Here is an 8,510-nt window from a genome sequence, read left to right as displayed (position 1 = left end):
ATTAGAATGGGGGGGCTGGGGTTGTGGCTCAGCGGTAGAGCACTCGCCTAGCAAGTGCGAGGCCCTGGGTTTGATCCTCAGCAACACAAAAAAACAAAATAAAGGTATTATGTATAACTAAAAAATTAATATTTTTAAAAAATTAGAATAGGGGCTAAGAGTGTAGATCAGTGGTAGAGCACTTGCTTAGCATGTGCAAAGCCCTAGGTTTGAAACTCAGCACTGATTTTTTTTTTTTCAATAATTAAAGTAGTAGGGACTATATGGCAACTGATAGTCAGGGGTTGGGCAGTTTTTTCCTATTATTTTAAAACTTTGTCCTCCATAAATAAAAATGAGTTTTCCCCTTTAACCATCTTTTGAGAGATGGAAAAAGAAAAAAAAATCCCATTCATCTACATTTTGAGATATTCATATGCTCTGACTTTAATAATAGCAGTCCAGACCAGTATGATTCTGCAATCTGTACAATCAGAAAAATGAGAAATTATACCCCAATGATTAAAATGTATGAATTGCCAAGATCATTGTAATGTCGTGTGTAGCTAATAAAAAAAATAATAATAATAGCAGTCCAAAAGGAAGAAATTGCTTTCTAAGATGTGACAGTGACAGGAGGGCTAAGACAATATTTTATATGTAATGATTTTTTTTAGTATAAAGCATTATATAGTTATAAAGGCATTTGTAGATAATATGGAAATTTTAAAAGTAAAACAAAACACAAATTTGTAAGTTTTTTTTTTTTTTTTGCTAGGGAGCTGACTATTAAACTCGTACCTAGCCAAGTGTGGTGGTGAATTCCTGTCACCCCAGCAACTAGGGAAACTGAAGCAGGATTGCAAGTTCAAGGCCAGCCTCATCAAGTTAGCAAGACCCTACCTAGGTAACTTAGCAAGACCCTGTCTTAAAATTATAAAAATGAAAAGGGCTTGGGATGTGGCTTAGTGGTGAAGTGTCCCTGGGTTCAATTCCCATACAAACAACAACAACCTTTCCACCCCTCAGGATAAATTTTATACCCATTTCATACCAAATTGCTCTTTCAAAAGATTGCCTATTTTTATACTCCCATGAGTAATATATGAAAATACCCTAAAAATATAATTTAAACTTTTGGGTATTATTTCAGTTTATAGATGCCAGATAAGTTATTTGACTAATTTCCAACTTTGGTGTTTCTAAATTTTTTATTACTATAATAAACACCCTTACAATGTTCATGTGAATTTCTTGCTTTCCTAAGATAATTATTTTTAAAAAAGTTCTTTTTTTTCTGTTATACATGACAGTAGAATCTATTCTGATATATTTATATAAGCATGGAATATATCTTATCCTATTAGGATCCCAGTCTTGTGGATGTACATGATGTTGAAATTCACTGTGGTGTGTTCATATATGTACATAGGAAAGTTATGTTAAATTCATTCCACTCTTTCCTACTCCTATCCACCCTTTGTTCCCTCCATTCACCTTTGTCTAATCCACTGAACTTCTATTCTTTCCCTCCACAGCCCCTCCCCTTTTTGTGGGTTAGCATCTATATATCAAGAGAGAACATTCAACTTTTGGTTTTGGGGATTGACTTATTTCACTTGGAGATAGTCTCCAAATTCATCAATTTACCAGTGAATATCTTAAAGCCATTCTTCCTTATGGTTGAGTAATATTCCATTGCCTTCATATACCACAAATTCTTTATCCATTCATCTGTTGATGGGCATCTAGGTTGGTTTCATAACTTGACTATTGTGAATTGTGCTGTATAAACATTGGTATGGCTGTGTCACTGTAGTATGCTGATTTTAACTTCTTTGTAGAAAAACTGGGTCAAATGGTGGATCTATTCCTAATTTTTTGAGAAATCTCCATACTACTTCCCAGAGTGGATGCACTAATTTGCAGTCCCACCAACAATGTATGAGTGTTCCAACATTTATTATTACTTATATTCTTGATAATTGCCATTCTGGTTGGAGTGATGTGAAACAAAGATAAATTCTTTGATATGCAATTACAGAGTCAAAGGTAAAGATTGTTGTGCACTTTTGAAACATATTATCAGCTTCAAGTCAATATTTAGGACTTGTTACTTTTTTAAGAATTTACTTGATGTTATCTAGGGAAAAATATATATATATACATATATATATATATTTTAATATTTATTTTTTAGTTTTCGGCGGTCACAACATCTTTGTATGTGATGCTGAGGATCGAACCCTGGCCGCATGCATGCCAGGCGAGCGCATTACCACTTGAGCCACATCCCCAGTGGAAAAAAATATTTTTAATGACTAATATTGTTAATCAAATAAAGAGTTATGGCCCTAGCTGGGTGCACACATGTAATCCCAACTACCTGGGAGGCTGAGGCAGGAGGATTGCAAATTTGAGGTCAGCCTGGGCAACTTAGCAAGACCCTGTCTCAAAATAAAAAATAAAAAGGACTGGGGATGAAAGGACTATGGTCCTAAAATCCGCTTTAGGCTATTTCCCCCCTGGCTTTTCTTGGTATTTTAGGCACAAGATTGCACTTTATTCCTCCATCCAAGCTTTGATTTTGTATTAAATAGTTCATAAAAAGCATGTTCATGTATGTTTGCACGTTTGAAAGTTGAACTTATCTGTATATCAATATGAGTCATTAGTAACCTAAAGGCCACACCCTTTTTATGTAAGAGATTAACTCTGCTAGTCATTTCCTTGATGAGTAAGGAAATAAATTACAGTAAAGGAAATAAAACCTTCAGTGGACTACTCAGGAAAATTTCTCATTTTATGGAGCTCAGGAAAAATACAAATATTTTTCTAAAGATTTAACAGTCACTATTTAAAATGTACCCTTAGGCAGCCTAGGACTGCACACCTATACTCCCAGCTACTTGGGAAGCTGAGGTAGGAGGGTTGCTTGAGCCCAGAATTCAGAGCTAACCTGAGCAACATAGGGAGACCATTCTCTAAATAAAAGAACAAAAATATCACTTGCAGAGTGACTTCTTTTTTATTTTTTTTAATTAATTAATTGCTTTTTTTTTCAGAGTGTTTTTTTGATGGGAAAAAAAAAAACAACTAAATGGATAAACATTATTATATTTTGCTATAAAGGTAATGTTCTTCAAATATTCCCTCCTTCATAGTTTCCAACTCCACACACATAACAATTTCTTGCTGAAGAAAAATCTGTTAAGGGAGGGGTGGGATTTAGGTGCAACTCATTGTGCAGAGGACCTAGATCTCTTCAGGTATACCATCACGATCTTGTGGCCTTTTGCCACATTACTGTTAAGGATTTTCATACCGTAATGCTGTTTTTGCATGAAATTCTAATATTTCTTGTCAGCGATTCCTCTGTGAGTAAGATGAAATAGAATGAGGGCCAGATACTGCCTGCATACCACGGGTTCCCACCATCTGGTGAGATGGTATCTCTGCATTTACGCTCTGTTCTCACATGCTTCTAAAACAACAAGTTGAATAAGAAAATCCAGTGCTGACATTCAATCAGAGTAGTGTTATTGTAAAGTGAAGTTTTCATTTTGTTTTGTGTTTGAACCAATTTTTTTTAAAGTTTCTTTTTATTTGTAAAAGAATCATTTTCAGGGGGAAAAAATTCTGTCTCTTTGGTTACACTGTTGGGGTGTTCTCCCATTTTTGTTTCAATATTCCCCTAACTTACTACTGTTTTATTATGTGCTTTAAATTTTTCATCCTCTCCAGTTTCCTTTTTTTCCCTTTGTAACTATAATCTATCTTTTCCTTCTTTTCTTCCTTACACTTCTATTTCCAGTTTGTTTGGTGTCTTGCTACAGATCCCTTTTCTCGTTCTGTGTCCTCTATTAACACCCACACCCACAGTGGCCCTCTCCCAGTCCTCCTTTCTTTGTTCCTTGTCATTCTTTCCCTCAGTAGGTGTGGTTCCTGCTCTGCCGGGTTGAGTGCACTGACCTCATCCCTCCTGCTGCAAGAGGTCTTTTAAGGACATAGCTCCCTAGTAACCCTGAAGCTTGAGGAAGCAACCAAAACACTACCTATTCAAGGAAGTCTGCTCTTAAACCCACTCTATATTCAAGAAGAAAGGTTTCCAAAGGGACAACCACTGCTTCTGTCCTTAGAAATAGTTTCTCATTCGTTAACTTTCTTCTTCTTCTTCTTCTTCTTCTTTTTTTTTTCTCCACATAAGTACAAATTTTCAGAGGAATTGCACTTGAACCTTTCCAAGCTCCTCTTTGCTAGTCCAAACTCTCATTTGTTTAGGGAACAATTATTTATTTGTGTTTTAGGGCTGACACTTGAATCTCATAAAAGCAAGTTAATGGTGGTGAGAGGAAAGAGGTTTAGGAAAATGGTTTGCTACTATTTGGGAAAACAACTTGAATGTAATTATGGGAGGTCTATTTTCTTTTCTTTTTTTCCTAGATACCTTGAAAACTCTTCCATGAGATAATTGGCTGCATATTCAAATAGCTTTATAATTCCATCTGGGTAAACAGAGCTCTCACACACATGTATACACACACACACACAAATTAATTTGTAACAGTGGTTCACTTTATGCTTTGAATATAACCCTTGCTGCTCTGATACTACACCTTTTTTTTCCGAGGATAAATTAAAAGATTTAATATTATCAACACTTTAAAAAACAGTCATTTGTAACATGCTGCTATAATTAGAATAACCAGTTTTGGGGTTACTGATACAAGGAATTCAACACCAAGCTTAAAGCTTCCTTAAAACATAAAGATTGAGACAGTGAATTGATGCAAACATACTACAGCTGAGAAAAATACTCTTCGTGTGAATGTTGATACTCAGCTAAATATAATCACTGGCACTATGACTTGAGTCAGGCTTTTAAATCTGGATTAGGCCAACCAGGGGGAAGGCTTCCAATGGAGGAAGGAATGGAACTCAGAGTGGGGATAACTTGAAATTCCCGGGACAATGACGAGATCTGTTTTAGGGGAGCAGAGTTACATATCTGAACAACAGAAAAATATTTTAAAAATTAAAATATATGTGTCAAAGCTTATTCATCAGCACCTCATGTTAGTTGAAACTTCTTTAACAAGGCCCAGTCTGAAAAATGCATATCAAGGAGAATTTAGAGAGCCAAGACAAGCATTAGTCTTGCTGAGGGCAAAGGTATGGCTTTGCATTTTGTTCAGGGTCTTTACTAAATTGTAGGGACTTCAGAAATAATAGTCTCTTTTTAAAAAGATTTTGCTTATTTATAATAAATGCCTTTAGTTAAAGGATTTAACCAGGTGAAAGCTCACGGGCAGTACACTGACTTTTGGGTTTTATCTCTCAAATATTTCTGAGAAAACAGTAAGAAAAAAAAGCAGCTTTCCTCAGTTCTAAAAATTATTTTTTCAGACTAGATGAAATACACAGGCAATATTGCAGCTAAGGGAAAAACTGAGGTACTGCTTCCCACTTAAACCAAACAGGAAGAAAAGTCGGAATGATCTGCTGTAAACCACAAGGCAAAACGCAGCTCATCAGCAAGAGAAACAATAAGAGAGGTAAATAGGGAGCCTACATTCTGGGAACAAATTTTTACTCCTCACACTTCAGACAGAGCCCTAATATCCAGAGTATACAAAGAACTCAAAAAATTAAGCAATAAGAAAACAAATAACCCAATCAACAAATGGGCCAAGGACCTGAACAGACACTTCTCAAAGGAGGATATACAATCAATCAACAAGAACATGAAAAAATGCTCACCATCTCTAGCAGTCAGAGAAATGCAAATCAAAACCACCCTAAGATACCATCTCACTCCAGTAAGATTGGCAGCCATTATGAAGTCAAACAACAAGTGCTGGCGAGGATGTGGGGAAAAGGGTACATTTGTACATTGCTGGTGGGACTGCAAATTGGTGCGGCCAATTTGGAAAGCAATATGGAGATTCCTGGGAAAGCTGGGAATGGAACCACCATTTGATCCAGCTATTGCCCTTCTCGGACTATTCCCTGAAGACCTTAAAAGAGCGTACTATAGGGATACTGCTACATCGATGTTCATAGCAGCACAATTCACAATAGCTAGACTGTGGAACCAACCTAGATGCCCTTCAATAGATGAATGGATTAAAAAAATGTGGCATTTATACACAATGGAGTATTACTCAGCACTAAAAAATGACAAAATCATGGCATTTGCAGGGAAATGGATGGCATTAGAGCAGATTATGCTAAGTGAAGCTAGCCAATCCCTAAAAAACAAATGCCGAGTGTCTTCTTTGATATAAGGAGAGCAACTAAAAACAGAGCAGAGAGTAAAATACTGTGAGTTTTTTTCACCATAGCAGTTCAAATTTTTTTATATTACCATTGTTTGGGTCTCTTGTTGTGGTTCAACAGATATGCCATTTTCAATTTTACATTTGTGTAATGTTCAGCTTGAAATTTTGCAATGTTCATTATTTGAGATGGATAATCTTAAATTTCCATTATCTTTTCAAATAGGAAATACTGGAGGAAGCATGCATTTTTGTAATTAATGCATTTATCAGAGTTGACCATGTTGTACATAATAAAATTATACTACATTATTATTCAATTTAAAGTAAGTAAATAAATAACAATTATCTCAATGGAAACAATTTATGTATAAGTAAAAGTTTGGGAGTTCTGTCACAAACTACATCCTGGATGAATTTTGATAATGTCTTGCTAAATATGTACTAAATCAAATACTGTATTATTCCACTTATATGAGTTACCTAAGGTAGTCAAATTCATAGAAATAAAAGGTAAAATGATAATTTCTAACTTTCAAAAAATAAATAAATAAAAGGAAAAAAAAAACTGAATGGAGCAGGGGTCCTTCGCTAAATGGAGGATGAAGCACCATTACTCAGTTGAAGTTCCCATTACATCACGAGTGCAATTCAGTTTGGGGGAAATATTTAATGTATCTCTCAGAAAAAAAAAATAGTTTATACTTTGCATCAGGAACGAAACTGGTCAAGAGGCCCAGCGCCACCAAGCAACTTTCATTCTGTCCCATACTGCTGAAAGCGGATCCAAGTCAGGGCGGATGTCCAGGATGGTGAACTGGTAGTCCTTGTCAACTCTGCCACCATCATAGCAATCTATCACAGATCTGACTTCTGTGCCACAACCGTTGAAGATCCAAACGCGTCTGTCCAAAGGCAGCTCATACCCCATCCAGGAACAAATTCTTGCCCTTGGTGAATATTCTTTTGCTTTCCCTCCAAATCAGATCAATGATGGACCACAAGGACACTAGGCAGCATGAAGGGCTTCCCACTTCAAAATCTCCTTCCAGGGGCTGGGGCTGGGGCTGAGCTGTAGCACACTTAACTAGCATGTGTGAGGCGGCACTGCGTTTGATTTCTCGGCACCATATATAAGTTTAAAAAAAAAAAAGAAAGAAAGAATGAGAAAAAGGTCTGTCAACAACTAAAATAAAATAAATAAATAAATCTCCTTCCAGGCCTGTTCATTGTTCTGATTGTGAATTTTAATGATATTATGCATATCTTTCTGACTACTAGCCTTATCCTTCTACTTCCACCCTTTCCTTAACATTGCATTCCAGAACGTCTGTTTGGAAGGATAAACCCACTTTTTCTCTGAATCTGCTCGTGGAATGGATGACTCCTCTCTGATGGCAGACAAGTCAAGGCCTGATCTGGAGCTGGTGTTTGATTAGACGGTGGCATCAGATTTGAAAGACCCAGGTTCTCCTTATTCTTAGCAGCAGCACCCATAACAGACATTCCACATATTCATATGCACCATCTTGGTGGGCAGGCACAGAGCATGTTTTGCTCTCACAGATTGGACCAGAGGGTTCTGCACTCATTGGACAGCCTTTCATTTTTCCCTTCATGCATTGGCATCCTGAAGGCGGTGATGCCATCTGATGATCTGAAGCATTTGAGGTCTGAACTGGAACAGCAGGAGTAGAGGCTGACACACCTGTGGTTGGAATGAGTGTTAACTCCAAACAATTTTATATTTCCAGCTGCTGCCATCCCTGCTTTCCTCTCACTGGCTCACTGCTGTCCCGGCAGTCACCCTATTTTTAAAATAAACATGTTTCTTTCTCTTCCTCTCTCTCTGCTCCTCCCTAATCTCTTCCCCTCTCTCATCTCAGGGGAAACTGGATTACCTTTCCTCCCCATCCTAGTCAGGTTTATCTGTCCTTGTACACACCCACCATAGGAATAAAGTAATCCAGACTTTGGGGATGGTACCCGAAGATCTCAGAAATGACTGTCTCCCAAATTAGCAAATGAATCACCTCTTTAAAAGCCCCCTGTTCCTCCGGATGCGCAGAATCTCAGCCTCTGGGACAGGAGTCCCTGCGTTTCTCCTTTGCTAGCAAACCAATAAACCTTCTTTTTCCTTTTCTCAAACTGTGTCCTCAATATTGGATTGGCATCAGGAACAAGAACCAAGATTTCAGCAACAAATTTGGCACCCCAGATGGGACCTGAGCAGCCCCTGTTCCAGCTTTCTTG

At 37.2% G+C, this 8,510-nt stretch overlaps 1 pseudogene; it reads right to left on the bottom strand.

The window, feature by feature from the left end:
- Positions 1-6,949: 6,949 nt before the first annotated feature.
- Positions 6,950-8,171, bottom strand: LOC124104090 (holocytochrome c-type synthase-like; annotated as a pseudogene).
- Between the last annotated feature and the right edge of the window lie 339 nt (positions 8,172-8,510).

This window comes from Marmota monax, unplaced genomic scaffold, assembly GCF_021218885.2.
Source record: "Marmota monax isolate L192 unplaced genomic scaffold, Marmota_monax_Labrador192_F-V1.1 WCK01_AAM20220418_F8-fsc00001, whole genome shotgun sequence".
Taxonomy (NCBI): Eukaryota; Metazoa; Chordata; class Mammalia; order Rodentia; family Sciuridae; genus Marmota; species Marmota monax.
This window is presented reverse-complemented; position numbering and strand designations above follow the sequence as displayed.